The sequence below is a fragment of the Cryptomeria japonica genome, chromosome 1 (genome assembly GCF_030272615.1).
Source record: "Cryptomeria japonica chromosome 1, Sugi_1.0, whole genome shotgun sequence".
Taxonomy (NCBI): Eukaryota; Viridiplantae; Streptophyta; class Pinopsida; order Cupressales; family Cupressaceae; genus Cryptomeria; species Cryptomeria japonica.
Window position 1 is genome coordinate 72,464,465 of NC_081405.1, and position 22,404 is coordinate 72,486,868.

The following is a 22,404-nucleotide window of genomic DNA, read 5'->3' on the forward strand; positions in this document are numbered from 1 at the left end:
CTAACCTTCTTCCTTGTCTAGGCTTCACCAAGGTACACAAACTTGGTTCTCAACTTCAAAGGTTCAATCCTACACCTTCTAGGGTTTAAAAATGCCCTATTAAACATTTTACAATAGGTTTGACTCACCTGCTTGGCTGGTTCATCAATAATCCCTTACCCGGGTACTATCTAGGCTTAATCCTAGTAGCCATGTTCATCGAGTAATTTGACCTTTACTCCAAAATTTCCCAAATAACTTGTCAAATAAATTACATTTTTGGATACCCTTTTGGTATTAAAATAACATATATCAAAATTAGGAATGACTCCTTTCGAACAACAGTACGGACCAATACCTTGCTACTGTACTTTTAGGCCTAATTAGGCCACTTTTACAAAGGAACCCTATTGTAAAATCGACTCCAAAACTAAAGAACCTCAAAAAGTATAATTAAATGTTCCAAAACAAATTATTTTCAAGGTTTTAGGGGTTTCCACACTCATCTACCCCTTGAGACACCAAACCCTCAATTATAGGTCCTAAAAACTAGGGCGTCTTCAAAATACCCTCTCCAATCACTTCTAGAACTTCTCCTTCAAGATTCACCTTATATTTGTCATGCAGTCACATATTCCATACTCAAATAGTGCCTTAATTAAGGCTAAACTCCTGCTTCTACACCTATGCCACCATTCCCATGCACCTTTCACACACAAACTTGCACTCAAAAGGTGATCACCCTTCATGCCAACTCTATCCCTACACTTTAACCTGAATTTTATTCTATAATAAACCATTAGTGACTCATTAGTCAAGTGAAAACAAATACATAAAGAGAAATGAGCCCTAAAACTTCATTTTGACTCCCAAATCAACACAAGCAAGCGCCTACAACACTAGTTTTGGGATAGTCAACTATATAGGCACCAAAATGATGGAATAAACCTTCAGAGCCTCTAAAAATGAATGCAAAGATGTTATAAAATCATCCAAATAAAATATCCATTCACAAAATGCAAGTATTCAATGCATACAAGTTCAGATTTTTGATCTAATTTGCAAGAAACCGTGTATCTTTTATTGCCAAATGTTTTTCATTACATATGTGTATTTCCTTCCTTCAAAAAAAACCTCTCCCACATGTGGGAAAGATGTTTTAAACTCATTTTGAGGCTCCCAACTGAATACAACTACCAAACTACCTTTCAAACTAGCTAGTCGTTAGAGTTTAAATTCAAACTATGTATTTTCTCTCCTTTTCCTATTTAGCCCTATCTAGAAACTTCTAAGGATCCCAAAGGCCTTTATTATTAACTTTAAGATTAAAAAAAACCCAATCCCAAAATATTATGCTCATACATGCTTATATTTAAAATTTAGGTCCCATTGCTCACATAGCACCAATTAGGACTCTTAGGACCTATGACTCTTGCACCCAACCTAATACTACCTTGTGCCTCAAAAGGCTTAAATTCATCATTTTTAGGTCCATTGGACCTTTGATTACATCCTTCATGCCAAAATGGCTTAGTGACCTTCCTTGGTCCATTTGGTGCTCCTGCACCATAGTCCCCCCCTATGAAAAATCTCTTGTCCCAAGAGAATAGGGGTCTTGACTTTGCACCTCCCATCCTTCTAGATGGTCTTATGAAACTCATCTCTACATGGGGTATCTTCTATAACAACAAATCATTTGATGAGTTATCCTTCCACCTATCACATGTAGAAACATCATTAGTTTTCAAAAAGAAATCAGTACATCCCTGTTTGGGACAATCATAAACTGTCCGCTACCGCACCATCTTTCTTGTCTTTTGGAGGCCCAAATCACCCTTAAATCCATTCACCTTTGAAGGACTATCTCTGTTCTTAGGCTTCCCACCAATATGACACTCAATGGTCCCCACCTTCACACTATGTTGCACCACCTTATACAGTAGGTCTGCCTGCACCCTTGAGTAGGCATCCAAACCAACTTGTTGCTGCTCTATAACTTGCCCACACTTCAAATCTCTGCCCTACAGATTCACACACTCTTTTCCACCAAAACATATGATATTTTACCCAAATGATTGATCATCTTACAAAGGAATCAAGGTAAATCTTCTACCGTCTTTATGAGCAACATAAGTATAATGAAACCCATCATATAAAGTTCTCCTTAAGTACTACCAAGGCCTCCCCAAAATGATATGACAACAAGTCATGGGCACTATGTCACACAAGACCCTATCATGGTAATCTTCAATAGAGAATTCAACATAGGCTTGTTCTTGAATCAAAAGGCTTTGTTCATTGCTTACCTATGTTTCCCTATAAGGTCTACTATGAGATAATTTCTACAAATGCAATTTAATAACCATTTCATATGACACCAAATTATCATGAGACACTGAATCTATAATCATTTTACACACCTTACCTTTTCTTTTACAATGAATTCTGAAAATTGAAACTCTTGGCATGTATTGAGGTTCCAATGGTGCTCTCTGGATCATCAATGTGTCTCCTACCTCAGGGTATACGTCCTGGGTCTTTCCACTTTCTTCCTCTTCTTGTGCTAAATGTACTCTTCTCTCATTACTCTTGTTCTGCTGCTCTATCTTTGGACACTTGAAAGAAGGATGTCCCACTTCATTATAGGTATAACACCGACCTGTGAATACACTTGCTCCTCTTCCTACCCCAAATCTTCCTCCACCTCTATATCCTCCTCTATGATCAGATGTAGACTCTTTCTCTTTTTCCTTGTCTCCCTGCCTTTGGCTCTTTTGTGTAGGTCTGCTGCCCCTACCTTTGTTTGCATTACCTCTACCACTTCCTCCTTATCTCTCTTGCTTCCTCTTTACCTTTTCTTCAACACTTATAGCCAATTGGAAACACTCTCCAAGTATCTTTGGTATACTCAACCCAATTTCATCTTGAATATTATACCTTAGCCCATTAAGGTATCTTGCCACTTTCTCATCTTCATCTTCCAAACCACCTCTTATACTCAATTTGTGAAATTTCTTCGTATAGGTCATCACATCCATATCCTTTTGCTTCAAATTTTGTCTCAACCTCTTTGTCTGAATTGCATAATTAGAAGGAAGAAATTGTTCCTTCATCATGGCCTTCATCCTACCCCAAGTGGTAATCTTAGGCATACCCTTTGCCACTCTCTCTATCTGAACACTAGACCACCATGTTAGAGTAGTACCTCTGAGTTTTTTCTTTTCAAACTTCACTTTATTCTCCTCATCCATGTCTTCAAATTGAAAGTAGTTTTCTAGGGCATCCAACCTCCCCAAGACCTCTTCACTATCCATCTTGCCTTGATAGATAGGTAAGTCAATATGTCATTTGCTTCCACCACCTTGCACTACCTTTAGTAACCTTACCAATCTCCTTTATTCAAGGTCTAATTTCCCGTCTCCATTCCCTTCATTATGATTCTCATCTACTCCATCATTTTCTTCAACATCTTCTTCCTCATTCTCTCTTTGTGTCCCTCTTCTAGATCCTCTCTCCAAGGCTTCCAACCTTGTCTGCAATGCTGCATTGTCTCTCCTCATTTTTATTTCCTCCCTATCTCTTTCTTCTTCTTTCTCCCTTATTTCTCTCCTTTCCCTTTCAAGGGTCTCCCTTAACTCTTGCATCTCCCTAGCCATTTATCCTTTAGGAGGCATCCTTTATTCCTTGTTTCAACTCTCAACTTGCAACAGTTTGGTATTACAAAGATCAATCTTCAAAATAAACCCCAACAAACTCTCCACACATGAGAATGAGGTTTTTAAACACATTTTGACCCCCCAAACCAAAAACAACTCCCATAACTACCTAAGAGCCAACTAGCCATAGGAATCCATCATTTGAATGTGTGAAATTGAAAATACTTGACATTTTGTCCTTATATCATCAAGAAACTCAATCTAATGATTTTAACACTCTTAAAACATAACATGGACCCCATTTTGACACTCACCATGCCTTCTTAACATTTATTACTTAAATTTGCTCATTTGACAACATTGACATAATTTTGACAATTTTGGCACAACTAGACAACTTGACTCAACCATGACAAATATTGACTTTACATGCCTTATTACATTGTTTTAGGTCTCAAATGACCCTCATTACATACATCCATTCCTTATAGACATTTTATACCTTATAGGCCCCTTAGGTGCTCCTGCACCATACTCCCCCCCAATGAAAAGGCTCTTATCCCAAGAGAAGAGGGGTCTTGTCCTCATGCCATACATCCTTCTAGATGGTCTTCTACAACCTATCTCCTCATGGGGTAGGTTTTGCAATAAAAACTCATGAAATGATTCAGCCTTCCAACTACTTCCTGCACTAAACTCATGACAAGCATTAGAATTCAAAAACATGTGTATAGTTCTCTGTTTTGGACAGTCAAATTTGGACTGATGCTGCACCATTGGTTATGTCTTTTTGAGGGCTAAATGACCCCCCAAATTATTCACCTTTGAAGGAATACCCTTTTCCTTAGCCTTCACTTTAATAGGACATTCAATTGCCCCCACTTTGAAACTATGTTGCACCACTTTATACTACAGATCTGCCTGCACCTTTAAGTAGGTATCCAAACCAACATGTTGCTGCTCCATAAATTTCTCACACTTCCAATCTCTGCCCTACAAATTCACACTCTTTTCCACAAAAACATATGATATTTGACCCAAATGACTGAATATCTTGCAAAGGAATCAAGGTAAATCTTTGATCATCTTTATGAGCAACATAAGTATTGTGAAACCCATCATGTAAATTTCTCCTTAAGTACTGCCAAGGCCTCCCCAAAAGGATATGACAAAAAGTCAAGGGCACTATGTCATACAAGACCCTATCATGGTAATCCCCAATAGAGAATTCAACATAGGCTTGTTCTTGAATCAAAAGGATTTGTTCATTTCTTACCCATGTTGCTCTATAAGGTCTACTATGAGGTAATTTCTCCAAATCCAATTTATTAATAATTTCATATGACACCAAATTATCATGAGACCCTGAATATATAATCATTTTACACACCTTACCTTTGCTTTTACAATGAGTTCTGAAAATTGAAACCCTTGGCATGTATTGAGGTTCCAATGGTGCTCTCTAGATCATCAATGTGTCTCCTACCTTGGGGTATACATCCTGGGTCTTTCCACTTTCTTCCTCTTCTTGTGCTAAATGTACTCTTCTCTCATTACTCTTGTTCTTCTACTCCATCTTGGGACACTTGAAAGAAGGATGTCCCACTTCATTACATGTATAACACAGGCCTGTGTTGGCATTTTATGAAGATTGCATTAATGAAGTTTAAGTGTTGTCATTGATGTCAATTGTAACCGGTAATGGAGTTGTATTACAACTGGTAGTGATGCAGTAATGCAACCAATAGTTGAGAAGTGATGGAAATTGTAGCAATGAGATCAACTGATAACCCTACCTGTTGTTATGCCAAACCCTAACCGATGGAGCTTGGTGAATCGGTTATGTTGATTTGTGTTGATCTATGATCAAATGGTGATCATATATGATTATGTTATGTATGCATGTTGCATATGGTGAGTTTCAAAGTGGTTTTGGGTGTGTAGAGATAACTATTTTATCTTGGGAATGAGCAAGTGCATTGTATGAAGTGGAAACCATGTGATGTGTTACAAGATTCAATGAGTGGTGATCAAGGAGCGGTCGAGGTTGTCTTGCAAAATGTGCAATGATTGCTATGTAATCCAACGGTCATGTTTGAATCGATTTTTGTTTGTAATCTCTATGAGATCTTAGGTTTTGTGATGTGTTACCGACATATTGTTTTGCTTATAAGGCTGATGAGTTGTTTTGTAATACTCTTGGCAATTTTGGTTAAGTGTCAGTGTGATTGATTGTCGAACCAAAATGAGTATCTGCAAAACGTTTGAAGGTAGATAGGAGCATGAAAAGGATCTGATCAAGCAAATAGTACTATTACTAGATCAACATAAACCCTGTTGTTCTCTAGCAATTACAACAATTAAATCCCTTAACCAGGTAAGCTTTAACAGGCTTGGTGTTTTCTAAATCCTCTAATTAGGTGATCCATTAGTTTGGATTTTTAAATTCTCTATCGAGGTTACTCCTAATAGGGTATTATAGTTAATCCCTTAACTGGGTGGTCCTTAACCGAATCTTTTCCTAACAGGACATTTTTTATGAATAATGATGAACAACAAATACCCTAATCGGTACTGAGAGGGGGAGGTGAATCAGTATAGACAAAAAATTTCTCAACAACTTATCAAGTTAAAACAATACCAACCGGTTGTCTTCATCATTAAACTTAACCATGGCAATACTGCTTAAACATAGTAAGACTTCAAACAACATAAACTGATAAGTTTGATCACTTCAAATACATTCAATACTTGACAACAACGTCACCCATAAACATATGCATGTGGTATACCAATAATACCATAACCTATTAGCTCTGCATGTATAATCACTAAAACATAGAGTACTTAATCATCACATGAAAAATGCACAACTCATGACACACAGATTTTTCACGTGGAAACCCAAATGGGAAAGACCATGGTGGGGATGAATACCCACAAGCTTGTTTTGAACTCTTTTGAAGCTCGCTCTGTTAGGAGCCTAGTCTGGTTAAAGACTTTACAATAAGGTTTTGTTAGGAACTAATCCTGTTAAAGATCACCTGATTAAGGGATGACTATATACCCTGTTAAAGGTTGAAACCCTGTTAAAGGTTACCTCGCTAGAGGATTTGAAGAGCTCAATGATCTTGAGTCACCCGGTTAAAGGATTTACAATAAGCTTGTTAAAGCTACCTGGTAAAGGGATTTTCCAACTATTGAAATGGTTAGAAGACAACAGGTAAAACTCTGATCTGATAAAAACACTACATGCCAAGGCAAATCCTTTTCAGTTACTCTCTTCTGCAATCACACTCTACAGTTTTCCTCTTAGTGGTCTGGCAAGTATCTCATCACTCGGATACACACACAACATTTGCCAAAAACAAACTGTAGTCACATAAATCTGTCCAGTTTAACTAAATGAATATTTGTTATTTATTTGATTAAAAACCCACTAGCCAATAGTTAATTAAATTAATATTTAATTTATTTTAATTAATTCATTAAACCAAATTCACACTCAATTAAATGAATAAATACTATTTATTCAATTTAATCCCTTTTCCTCTTTTAAATAAATAAAATAAAACATTTATTTAAATCATTAAATCCCCCCCACTTGCATTTTCCTACAAATGCAAGTTGCAACCACAAATTGAAATAAATTAATTTTATTTTAATTAAAATCATATTTTCCCTCACCCACCAAACCCACTTGCAAACCTAACCCCCTTCTATATTCTTCTAAACCCTTCCTAATTAGCCTAATCCATCCCCTAATTATTGCCACATTCCTAAGCAACTTGGAGTCACTTCTCAAAGACTTCAAAGTCTTTGAAAAGCATTTAATGCTTTGTGTGTTCAACAAGCTAACCTATAAAGTCTTCTAAACCACTTATGGCTCTTACATGACCTTTTATGGTTAACCCCTAACTCAACCCTCATGTGACTCATGTGTCTCCTCAAGCATTTATTGCTTTGACCATGGTTATCCCTTTTACCTTTGCACAAGAGTTTATCCATTGGATAAAAGCTTTATTCTTTGAATAAATAATTTATTCACTCAACCCAACCTTGACCTTAACTCCCAAGTTAACTCTTAGGTCATGTCAACATTAAATGATGATTCCCTCTCTTCTCAACCTATCTCACATTGACACTTGTCATCCTGGGATTGGATTGAAAGTCATCACATGGATTGAATATCATTCAATCCTGACCCTTGTTGAGATTACTCAATCTCAACCATCCATTGCTCGATTTTTCCCATAAATAGAGCCCATTTCTTCATAATCCGGATCTTGAAAACTTGTATGCATCTAAGTTATAGTGAATTCTAGAGAGCATTTTAGCATAAATTACTAATATCTTGTTATTTTGGCCTAAAATAAATCATTTTAGCATCATAGCATCTAATATTAGCTTTTGTTCACATTTGCATAGTATTTTAGAGTAAACATTTCAATCTTGAACCTCCATAAGCATCCATAGTGCAAAAAGCTATTGAGAGCTACACTAGTTTGGAGCTTGGAGAGGAGAGGAACAAAGGAGAAGGAGCTAAGAGCATGTTAGGAGACATTTGGAGATGTCTCGTTATATTTACTTTCCTAGTTAAATATTTCTTCATGTTTTTGGTGTCTCTTTTGATATGCTTGCTTAGATTAGTTTTTGAATGGATTAACACTAACAGTTTCTTGGGTTGTTGTGTGTTATTCTACCACAGGTTCTAGTCTAACCTTCCTCCATTTCGTAGAGCATCACAAACAATAACAAACATCATCGACCTTATAGACAACAATTAGGTTGGTAGCATAAACCCTAAACCCTAAGCATTTAGGTTTACAATACAAGCGGTCCAATCCTGACTGTCCAAACACTTTGCATAGAGAAATGCAATCTTAAATAGGTCACAAGACAATTTTCATCGTTCATTCTTCACCACATATGAGAATCAGTAACCCATCACGCTCTCTTCTCATACTGTCAAGAAGAATGTTCATTCCTGAGGTAGACATTTAAGGCAATCGATCTTCACATGCACAAAACTGACGTGGAACCTCGATCTCATCCTAATTTCTTAGATAACTCATCACAAAATGTCTTCGGTTGCATCGCACAAGCTGGATTGCCAAACTGGAAACCCTAGAGCTGAGACTACCAACCGTTAGTCACACTTAGTGAAACCCCTACACCGGTTCACTACATATCTTCATACCGGTTCACCGTCTTCTTCCAATCTGCATACCAGTTCACTTTCACTTATTGACATCAATGACAACATACATTATCACCATATCATCATGCTGATTCATCATATGCCAACCATATCCAACAATCTCCCCTTTGGCATTAATGGCAATACTTAGTGTAGCATTGCAAATGTAGACATCATAGACCAATGTATCTGCATTAACAGATATCTCCTCCCCATACATCAAATGTCTTCTCCCCTAACTCATCAGATATCTTCTCCCCCTTTGACAACAATGCAAAAGTGGAGTCACAAGCTTCCATTCTCTATTATGCTACTCCCCTATGGAGTAGCGTCCTTTAACACATCAATCTTGAAAGATTTGACACTGTAGTTCCAAATTGATGTGGAGCACATAACTTTAGTTGACTTCATGAAGGGGTAGAATCCCTAATTCACCTCTCAAATAGGTAAATATAGTCTTTGGTAAGGGCTTTGTGAATATGTCTACTAACTGCTCCTTACTGGAAACATGTTGTAGTACAACCTTCTTATTTTGAACTTTCTCTCTTAAGAAGTGATACTTAAGCTCAATGTGCTTAGTTCTAGCATGCAATACCAGATTATTGGAAATATTTATTGCACTTGTGTTATCACAAAATATATCCACCGGTTCAGATATAGGTACATTGAAACCTTCCAATACATGTTTCATCTAGATTGCTTGAGCGCAGTTCATAAATGCTACTGCATATTCTGCTTCAGCTGTAGACTAGGAAATACAACTCTGCTTCTTACTTATCCATGATACTAATCTTATACCGAGAAATATCGCTCCAATGGTTGTTCTCTTTCGTTCATCCACATTACCTGCCCAATCGGCATCAATATACACTTTGAGATTGAAGTCACCATTATATGCATACCAAAATCCATAGTCAACTATTCCTTTCAGATATCTAAGAATACTCTTGACTGCTACCAAGTGGGATTCTCTAGGACATTTATGAAACCGAGCTACTATGCCCACTGCATGAGCAATATCTAGTTTGTTGTGCACCACATAGTGCAACTTACTGATCATTGACCGATACTCCTCATTCACCAACGCTGAATCATCTTCCTTAGTCAATTTACAACCAGTCACCATCGGTGTACCAACCGGTTTTTTCTCCTCCATGCCAAAAGTCTTCAATACCTCTTTGACATACCTAGACTGGGTAATAAAGATACCCTCTTTCATTTGTTGAATCTGTAGACCAATGAAGAATTTTCTCCTCAATCAGAGACATCTCAAACTCTTTTTTCATCACATTTGCAAATGCATGGTTCATTTCATCATCTCCTCCAAAGATTATGTCATCTACAAACACTTCACAGATCAGAATTTGATCACCTTTGATTTTCAAGTAGATGTTGCTATCTTCACTTGTTCTCTCAAATCCAATCTTCACAAGATGAGAGTGTAATCATTCATACCGTGCCCTTGGTGCTTGTTTTAATCCATACAGGGCCTTGTGTAATCTACACACCTTGTCACTATCTTCTGATAGGGAAAACCCATCTGGTTGCTCTATATATACTTCCTCTTCAAGAATTCCATTCAAAAATGCAAACTTCACATCCATCTGATACACCTTAAATCCCTTAAATGCTACAAATACAAGTAGCACTCATACACCTTCTAGTCTAGCCACAAGAGCAAAGGTTTCTCCATAGTCTTCTCCCTCCTCATGAGCGCATCTCTTGCATACAAGCCTAGCCTTGTTCCTTATAACTGTACCTTCTTCACTCAGTTTATTTATGAAGACCCATTCGGTACCAATGATATTCTTGTGTTCAGGTTTGGGTACCAAAGACCATGTTGCGTTCTTTTCAATCCGATCTAGCTCCTCTTCCATTTCCTTAGTCCAATCTTCATCTGTAAGCGCCTCTTTTATATTCTTAGGCTCCAATTCGGAGATCATGCAAGATTTCTCCTTCACCTTTCTTCTCGTGAGTATCCCTGCATCTTTATCTCCTATGATCTTCTTTGGATCATGATGTAATTTTACATATCTAGGAATGACTCTAGCTGGTTCTTCTTGCTTTTCCTCTTCTCCTTCTTCTCCTACTGTAGCTTCTACTGGTACATGAACACTGAGATCCTTGATTGTTTCTTTTGTAACCAGTTCTCAAAAAGCTATACCCCGTTCACCTTCCACTTGCTCGTTGTTGGTTCCTTCAGATTTATTAGGGGATTCATCAACCTTGACATTGATTCTCTCAACAATCTTTCAAGTTCTTTTATTATAGCACTTGAGAGCTTTGCTCTTAGTGGAATATCCAAGAAATATTCCTTCATCACATTTAGCATAAAATTTGCTCAAATGCTCACCTCTCTTGATATAGAACTTACTCCCAAATACCTTAAAGTAACTCACAGTGGGAGTCTTCCCGGTCCAGTACTCATAAGGGGTTTTATCTTTGCCTTTCTTGATAAGTACCTGATTCATTGTATAGACTGCAGTGCTCACCGCTTCTCTCCAAAAAGTGTGAGAAACCTTTCCTTGGATAAACATTGTTCTCGCTGCTTCAACTATAGTCCTGTTATTCCTTTCTGCTATGTCATTCTGTTGTGGTGTCCTAGGGGCAGATAGTTGCCTCTTGATGTCGTTCTCTTCACAGTACTTGTTGAATTCATTAGAAGTGAATTCTCCTCCTTGATTAGTTCTTAGGCACTTTATCCTTTGGTCACTTTCCTTTTCTACTAATGCTTTGAAGGCTTTGAATTTTCCAAATGCTTCAGACTTGTCTTTCAAGAATGTGACTCACATCATTCTTGAGCGGTCATCAGTAAGAATCATAAAATAACTATCTCCCTAAATACTTGTAGTTTTCATAGGACCACACAAATCAGTATGCACAAGATCAGGTAAATTCTCTGCTGAAAAAGACTTACCTTTAAAAGTTGAGGAAGGCATCTTCCCAAGTTGACATTCTCTGCATAAAGAATTCTCAAGTTTGTTCAGCAAAGGCAATCCTCTTACCACCTTGATCTTACTGGCTTTAACAATAATGTCAAAGTTCATATGACAGAGTCTCTTGTGCCATATCCAACTGTCATCAAACTTAGCCATCAAACACTGACTAATCTTGGTAGTCAACTAAAATAGGTTACCTCTGGTCTGCTTACCGGTGGAAATAAGTTCACCACTCTTTCATATTATACTACAGATTCCACCTTTGAACTTCAGAGTGAGTCCTTTGTCATTCAGCTGAGCAACACTTAAAAGGTTATGCTTCAAACCTTATACCCAGTAGACATCATCTGCACTGCTTTTTCCATTCAGTGAGATGGATCCTTTTCCTTTTACTAAGCATGGTGCATCGTTGCCAAACTGGACAACACCTCCATCATATTCTTCTAGAGACATAAAATTTCTCCTATCACCAGTCATGTGGTGAGAACAATCACTATCAATTATCCACTCATTAGAATTGTCAATGCAAGAGACAAGTGCTTTCTTGTCAGACACTTCTTCCTTCATAGCTACAAATACTATGTCTTCATTTTCTTCACCTCAGATTCTTCATCAGTAACACCTTCATCCACAACAACAAGACAATTTCTTCTATTTCCTCCTTTATACTTTCTAAACCTCTCTGGTTTATCCTTATTATCATTGTTAGGACAATTAACAACTATATGTCTTATCTTGTTGCAGGAGAAACATTTTAAAGGAAGCTTATCTCTATATTTACCAGTTCCTTTCAGAAATATTTTAGCAAGAAGAGCTTCAAACTCCATCAGAATCTCTTCATCATCCATATCTCTGCATTGTTTGGATTCGTAACTGGTACTAGTTTCTTTTTCTTTACTAGATGGTGTAGAAAATTCTCTAAAGGCCGACTCAGTCTTCTGAACACTGCCATCATAGCTATTCAACTCATATGCAGTCAACTTTGCAATGATAGAGTCTAAGGATACCCCGGTTTTATAAATAGACCTTAGTTCCTGGATAGCAGCAACTCTAATTGCATAGATTGGTAACAATGATCTCAAGACTTTACTAACAACGGTGGCATCCTCAATCATTCCACCAGTGCTTTTGATATCTCCAACCACAGTCTTAATCCTAATGCCATATTGTTGAATGGTCTCTCCTTCAACCATCCTCATGTCTTTAAATTTTCCTCTAAGGCTTTCTTCCTTAGCTTGCTTTACATGCTCATCACCACCATAAATGGTTTCCAGTGCGTCCCATACATCCTTAGGAGTGTCCTTGTCTTGTACATCAATAAACTCAATATCTGACAGGCTGCTGATAAGGGCTTCCATGACTTGCCCATTTTCCTGAATCTCTCTCTTTTGATCATCGGTCAGAGTGCTAGTGGGAATCACATAGCCGTTCTCAACATAGCTCCAGTGTTGAGCACTTATACTCTTGATGTAAATCTTCATTCTGTCCTTCCATATCTTGAAGTTGTCTCTATTGAACTCAGGACGTTCCCTCTTCATCATTACAACAGGATCTTTTAACTCAAGCGGTTAAGCTTATATCACTGAGGACCTGGAGTTGCTCTGATACCAATTGACGAATAATGATGAACAACAAATACCCTAATCGGTATTGAGAGGAGGGGGGTGAATCAGTACAGACAAAAACTTTCTCAACAACTTATCAAGGTAAAACAATACCAACCGGTTATCTTCATCACTAAACTTAACCATGGCAATACTGGTTAAACACAGTAAGACTTCAGACAACATAAACTGATAAGTCTGATCACTTCAAATACATTCAATACTTGATAACAACTTCACCCATAAACATATGCATGTGGTATACTAGTAATACCATAACCTATTAGCTCTGTATGCATAATCACTAAAACATAGAATACTCAATCATCACATGAAAAATGCACAACTCATGACACACATATTTTTCACTTGGAAACCCAAATGGGAAAAGCCAGGTGGGGATGAATACCCACAAGCTTGTTTTGAACTCTTTTGAAGCTCACTCTGTTAGGAGCCTAGTTTGGTTAAAGACTTTACAATAAGGTTCTGTTAGGAGCCGATCCTGTTAAAGATCACCCGGTTAAGGGATGGCTATATACCCTGTTAAAGGTTGAAACCCTATTAAAGGTTACCTCGCTAGAGGATTTGAAGAACTCAATGATCTTGAGTCACCTAGTTAAAGGATTTACAATAAACTTTTTAAAGATACCTGGTAAAGGGATTTTCCAACTTTTGAAATGGTTAGAAGACAACAAGTAAAACTCTAATCTGATAACAACACTACATGCCAAGGTAGATCCTTTTCAGTTCCTCTCTTCTATAATCACACTTTGCAGTTTTCCTCTTACTGGTCTGGCAAGTAACTCATCACTCGGATACACACACAACATTTGCCAACAACAAACAATAAAAAACATCATCGACCTTATAGAAAACAATTAGGTTGGTAGCATAAACCCTAAACCCTAAGCATTTAGGTTTACAATACAAGTGGTCCAATCCTAACCGTCCAAACACTTTGCATAGAGGAATACAATCTTAAACAGATCACAAGACAATCTGCATCATTCATTCTTCACCGCATATGGGAATCAGTAACCCATCACACTCTCTTCTCATACCGCCAATAAGAATGAGGTAGATATTTAATGCAATCGATCTTCACATGCAAGATCCTCAAGGAAATCCTTCACGCACAAAAAACTGACGTGGCACCTCGATCTCATCCTCATTTCTTAGCTAACTCATCACAAAATGTCTTAGGTTGCATCGCACAAGCTAGATTTCCAAACCGGAAACCCTAGAGCTAAGACTACCAACCGGTAGTCACACTTAGTGAAGCCTCGACACCGGTTCACTACATATCTTCATACCAGTTCACCGTCTTCTTCCAATTTGCATACCGGTTCACTTTCACTTATTGACATCAATGACAACATACATTATCATCATATCATCATGCCGGTTCATCATATGCCAACCATATCCAACAATTTTTATAAAGCTTCTAACAAGGCTTGGCTCCTAACAGGGCAAACTTCAGAAGAGTTCAACATACTTGTGGGTATTCATCCCCACCGTGGTTTTTCCCATTTGGGTTTCCACGTCAAAAATCATTGTGTCAAGTGGTGAATGGTTTTTGTGGTTATGTTTTGATATGGTTAATTTGTTTAACTGGTAAACCCACTTAGATATGTTAAGATGACCAGAAGTGATCTGAAATGTGCTATTAGTTATGTTGGTAAAGTGCTTTCATGTTTTGATTAAATGGTTTGTAAGTTTTAGATCTATTACAATGCTATTTTGGTATACTAGTCAACCGGTAAATTTGACGGTGCAGTTGCAGTTTGTAGTTCAGTGTTTCAACCGGTTTGTTCACTAATTTTTATGAGTTGGGTTTTGAGTTTGGTGAAAGATTAGTTTGCTTTCTATCTACTGATTCACCCCCCTCTTAGTAGTTATTTGGATCCTTATTGATTCATCATATCATCAGCCTGTAAATACATTTGCTCCTCTTCCTGCCCCAAATCTACCTCCACCTCTATATCCTCCTCTTTGATCAAATGTAGACTCTTTCCCTTTGTCCTTGTCTAGGTCTGCTGGCCCTACCTCTATTTGCATTACCTCTACCACTTACTCCTTGTCTCTGTTGCTTCCTCTTTACCTTTTCTTTAGCCCTTATAGCCAATTGGAAACACTCTCCAAGTGTCTTTGGCACACTCAACCCAATATCATCTCGAAGATTATACCTTAGCCCATTAAGGTATCTTGCCACTTTCTCATCTTCATCTTCCAAACTACCTCTTATACTCAATTTGTGAAATTGCTCAATATAGGTCATCACTTCCATATCCTTTTGCTTTAGATTTTGTCTCAACCTCTTTGTCTGAATTGCATAATCAGAAGGAAGAAATTGTTCCTTCACCATGGCCTTCATCCTACCCCAAGTGGTAATATTAGGCATACCCTTTGCCACTCTCTCTATCTAAACACTAGACCACCACATTAGAGAAGTGCCTCTGAGTTTTGCCTTTGCAAACTTCACTTTCTTCTCCTCATCCATGTCTTCAAATTCAAAGTAGTTTTCTAGGGCATCCAAACACCCCAAGACCTCTTCACTATCCATCTTGCCTTGATAGATAGGTAAGTCAATGTGTCCTTTGTTTCCACCACCTTGCAATACCTTTACTAACCTTACCAATCTCCTTTCTTCAGGGTCTAATTCCCCTTCTCCATTCCCTTCATTCTGATTCTGATCTACTCCATCATTTGCTTCAACATCTTCTTCCTCATTCTCTCTTTGTGGCCCTCTTCTAGATCCTCTCTGCAAGCCTTCCAACCTTGCCTACAATGTTGCATTGTCTCTCCTCATTTTTCTATCCTCCCTATCTCTAGTTTCTTCTTGCTCCCTTCTTTCTCTCCTTTCCCTTTAAAGGGTCTCCCTTAACTCTTGCATCTCCCTAGCCATTTGTCCTTTAGGAGGTATCCTTTACTCCTTGTTTCAACTCTCAACATCAATCCTTTTCACAAAGATCTACTATCTAAGCTCTGATGCCAATATGATGTAGAGGTGTCTATTCCACCCAAGAAATTAAAACCAAATGGATTCAATCAACTATGTCTTCTTACCAACAATATTTACTAACCTTCTTCCTTCTCTAGGCTTCACCAAGGTACACAAACTTGGTTCTCAACTTAAAAGGTTAAATACCACATCTTCTAGGGTCTCAAAATTCCCTATTTAACATGTTCCAATAGGTTTCACCCACCTACTTGATTGGTTCATCAACAATCCCTTACCCGAGTACTATCTAGGCTTAATCCTAGTAACCTTGTTCAACGAGTAATTTGACCTTTACTCCAAAATTTCCCAAATAACTTGTCAAATAAATTATATTTTTGGATACCCTTTTGGTATTAAAATAACATATATCAAACTCACGTATGAATCCTTCAGACCAACAGTACATACCAATACCCTACTACTGCACTTTTAGGCCTAATTAGGTCACTTTTACAAAGGAACCCTAACTCCAAAAATACACACACTCAAAAAGTACTAGGAAATGTTCCAAAACAAATTATTTTCATGTTTTTAGGGGTTTCCACACTCATCTACTCCTTGAGAAACGAAACCCTCACTTCTAGGTCCTAAAAACTAGAGCTTCTTCAAAATACCCTCTCCAGTCACTTCCATAACTTCTCCTTCAGGATTCACCTTATATTTGGAATTTAATCACATATTACATACTCAAATAATTCCCTCATTAAGGCAAAACTCTTGCTACTACACCTATGCCACCATTCCTTGCACCTTTCACACACAAACTTACACTCAAAAGGTGATCACCCTTCATGCCAACTCTATCCCTACACTTTTACCTAAATTTTAGTATATAATAAACCATTAGGGACTCATTCATCAAGAAAAAACAAATACATAAGAGGAATGAGCCCTCAAACTTTATTTTGACTCCCAAATCAACACAAACAAGCACCTACAACACTAATTCCAGGACAATCAGCTATATGTGCACCAAAATGATGGATTAAACCTTAAGAGCCTCTGAAAATGAATGTAAAGACATTCTCAAATCATCCAAATAAAAGACCCATTCACAAAATGCAAGTATTCAATGCATAGAAGTTCAGATATTTTATCTAATTTATAGGAAATTGTGTATCTTTTATTGCCAAATATTTTTCATTACATATGTGTATTTCCTTCCTTCAAAAACAACCTCTCCCACATGTGGGAAAGAGTTTTGAAACTCATTTTGAGGCTCCCAACTGACTACAACTACCAAACTACCTTTCAAACTAACTAGCAGTTAGAGTTTAAATTCAAACTATGTATTTTCCCTCCTTTTCCTATTTAGCCCTATCCAACAACTTCAAAGGCTCCTAAAGGCCTTGATTATTACCTTTAAGATTAAAAAACACCCAATCCCAAAATCTTATGCTCATACATGCTTATATTTCAAATTTAGGTCCCATTTCTCACATAGCACCAATTAGGACTCTTAGGACCTATGACTCTTGCACCCAACCTAATACTACCTTGTGCCTCAAAAGGCTTAAATACATCATTTTTAGGTCCATTGGACCTTTGATTACATCCTTCATGCCAAAATGGCTTAGTGACCTTTCTTGGTCCATTTGGTGCTCCTGCACCATTGACCTATCCCTAATCTTGGTGATTAAGGATATGTAAATGATTAAGGGGGGTGATTAGGTGGGATAATTGAGGATTAGAAGAGAAAGTAAGCGAGTTAGGAGGATGGGATAAGAGGAGAGAGAATGAGTGGAGGAATATAAAATTGAGGAAAATGATGATCATGATTAGGCTAAATTATGGGGATTAAGAGGGTGATTTGTAGGAATCATGACATTAGTTAGTTAATTGAGATTAATTAACTAATTGGGATTAGAGGGAATATTGGCCAAGGTTGAGGAATTGAAATATTTTTAGAAGAATGAGATATAAATAATTTTGACAAATAACTTATATGGGCTAAGGTGACAAAATTAATTAAAATATAATTTAATAATTTTTAAGAAGGAGGGCTGACATAGTTAATATAATTAATTATGCGAAAAGGCTAAATTAATTAAATATTAATTTAATTAATTTTAGGTGTCTACATTTTGCCCCTCTTTTACATGGCGACAAAATTGGTGACGGGTAAAAGAAGAAAAAAGATGCCCCAATGTGGAAACCCAAGTAAGGGATGCTCCCTTGAGAATTTAATTAGAAAATTTGAAATTTGAAAATAAAAATTCTCAAAAAATTAGAAAATAGTGGAAAAAGGATGAAAAGGGTGAGAGAAAAGAGAAAGAGGAAAGAGGAATGGCAAGATGGAGAAAAGAAGCAGAGAAAGGGTGATGAAAGGGCGAAAGATGGGCTTATATAGGCCACACGGGGCCCATAGAAGGGTCATTTTCACACTCCTCATTGCACAAGCAGTAGAGAGCCCAAAGCAGAAGCGACAAAGATGGTGAGGATTCCACATCATGAGCAACACAATGAGAGGGTCGTACTCTTCCAACGACCACCAGTGTACGGACCGCCGGTATGTACCCCTAACCTAACTTCGTCATTTAAGTAGATTAGTAGTTATTAGAGGTCATAAATGAAAGTCAAGAATATTTACAAAAGAAATTCAAGGACCCAACAAATACATGAATGACAAAATTTTAACAAAGTAGACAAAAGTAGTTGGATTAAGTATGGCTAACTAGTGGGTTGAAATTTACATGTTGGACACTTTGACCAAAAATATCTAGACTTGGGAAAGTGGATTTTAACAACCTAGTCAACTAGAACACAATAATTTTATGTTTGGAAATATGAAAAAAGATTTATGTAGATTTTTAAGGCTTAATAAATGATGGATTTTGAGTTCTTATTCAAGCACATTAATGAAGGGGCTTGGGTCTAACAATTAAAGCAAGAATATAGAAATATTTGAACTTCTTGGTCAACCTATTTAATTATTTGGAGTCCAAGATACATATCAAAGCTTTAGAAGACTTTGAATATGAAATTCAACTAACATACAATCATGTACAACTCTTGGGATTTCAAGTAACACCTATGATTGTGTAATATGAATAAAATTTGTCTTCTCAAACTTGAAGTCAACCACTCCAATGGACTTCACATGTCTAGTTGCTATTTCCTTTTTATTGATGCATACTATAATAATAAGTTCTATGAACTAAATAAATGATATACATATCAAGAGTTTGAAGTGATAATTGAATTAGTGGTAATACTAAAAATTCACACGATCAAATTCAGAAATTACTTAACAACAATGATAATTAAAATTATAAAAAAATGTACTACGATTGACAAATTAAGTAAAAATATAATATAAAGCCTAATTATATAAATATTTTATTTATTTATTCTTAAATTTATGTAAAATAATATTTTTTATTCTTTAAATCTATTAAAAATAACAATAATAAATATTTATTATTACTATTGACCAAAAATTAAAAGAGCAACTAGATCAAAACTAAAAGATATTCAAGTTTGTAATCATTGTTTTTAAAAGTTTGATTTTAAGAGTAAAATTAAAGAGAATAACGTCAATTTTATAAAATGAGGAATTTTATTCATTTAAATCGTTAATTTTAAGTATAAAAAATTAATAAAAAGTCAAAGAAATGAGTATCTTGTTTTCAAAGATGATTGCTAGCATTTTGATTGGGAGCTTTGCTGGTCGAATGCACCTTTTTCACATCGACTTGATTCGTATGTGTTTTAAAGTGAAGGAAAGTATATTTTAATATCAAGAAAAAGAAAAAGATAATAAAATGGTTGAATCTAGATGTTTGTGTGCTGTATAGTTGTTTCAACATTGATTGTACCCAATCAAGATTAAAGATTGACTTAATATTTATTAGTGAAAATCTAAAGATTCTCATTAAATTGTAGATAAATGTATATATTTCTAAAGTTATAGATTTATAATACTTTGTAAAGCTATTGTATATATTTTTTGGAGAATAAAATTATAAATATCCGTGTCTATCAATCGTTTGATAACATTTTTAAATGTGTTATTTATAATATTCAAACACATTCATAGGTATGACAATTGAAGAAGATTTGGATGAAGTTTGATGCGATGGGAGAGAGTGGACTTCAACACATGGACTCCGGATCGAACCAAAGTGTAAGCAAAGCCCAATGGAAACTTTTCTTTGGATAAAAGGGGCATATTTTTAGTGTGGTAGAAATAATAAGAACTTTTTTCTAAATGTTTTTTGAAATAATTTTTTTTTTAATCATTTTTTTTGAAATAATTTTTACTTTGGTTAATTTTCGTAGTAAAGATATTATAAACAGGTTGTATTGTACCCATCCTAAAGCTTATTTTTCACCAAATTTTTTAAAAGTTGGAAAGTAGTTCTTATTTTTAGTGTCGATTATATTGAGAGGGTTCATTTAGCTTATATTTTAATACCATATTGATATTATGTTAATTTTTGAGCTATAGAAATAGAGTGAAATTATTTTTTGTGGGGTCACTTTGTTGGAACTTGGGTTATATTCACTTGAAAAGAGTCCTAGTAAAAATAGTTGGTATGCAGTCTTTTTTCTAGTAATGTGTAGTGATTTACCAAATGTTGTACTATAGTAGGCCTAGGGATTTATAAATAAAATTAATTTTGTAGGTGTTGCAATACATCAGTATATATTGTTTTACATAGAGATGCCCCGATAAAGTATTTTATATAACAAGATCAATGACGTAGGAGTCAACTGTAATTGTACATAGAGAAGCTTTAGCAAATACTTAACTACATCTGGGTATTTTATATTTAGAAAGTATATGCAACCCTTATTGACTCAATCCTTTTGACTACATATTAGTAGAATACAAGTGTTTCACTTGTTTAAAGAAATTAAATGAATCCTTGTAAAATATAATTTGGGAATATTCTATGATAATAGTTTTTTATGACCACGCTTCTTTGTGATGATTTGTCAAATATTTCACATGCCTAGTGTATGCTTCCACATTTTGCATACATGTCTATTGTAGAAATATGACATAAATAACAAGTGAAAGTATGTTGTAAACTTTAAGCATCATAGTACATAAACCATGATAAATCAACTAGAAATAGAAATGACCAAAAAATAGATACAAACCATAACACAAGATATATGTAGAGAAATTCTTGCAATAAAACTATCCAAACAAAAGAGATCTAAATCTTGTGCTAATCCCTCAAATGAGTTACACTACTACAACCTCTCTCTCTAAATTATTACAACACTTCATTACTCCTACAATTTTTAAAATAACTTCTCCAACATTCTAGACCAATCTCTAATTTATTGAATAATTACAAGTTGAAAGCATGGAATGATTTTAGAAACCATTTACAAGCCTAAGAGAGGAATGGTGCCCAAATTGATTGGACTCAAAACCTTAGGCCATTTTGTTCATGTACCATTTAAATCATCACATTCAATGAGCTCAAAGGAATTTGATTAAAAAATCTTTTAATCCCCGACAAGAACATTGTTATGTGTGTGCAAACATATGTGACTTCCTCCATATAATAATTGATGAACAAACAATAGATGAGATCTGGAATGTAATCACCATCCTATTTGTTTGACAACTTATGCATAATGTAGCTTATAAATTTTGCTTTCCCTCAAATCAACTAAGCTTATTAATTTAATGGTAATTATGTGATATTATAGAATACTTACCAAGTGAATCTAGTTGAAAGATTTCATCAAATAATTGTAAATATGATCCCAATGATAAAGTTAAATATAAGTATGTGTTAGCCCATTTTACCCTTTCATATCACTTATGTTTAAGGAAAAATCACTCTTAAATTGATTAAGGGATGTTCTTGAAAGGAAGGCTCTAGGAAAAATAAATTATTTTTGAATGATGGATTAGGTGTCAACTTTATGTGCAAAGATTAGTGAGAACTCAAGTGCACCCCAGTATTCAAAAAATGATTTGTGCCCTTTATAACATTTGGAAACCATAAAACAATAATATTTATAAATTAGTTTGTAAAAAATTCTTCCACAAAAG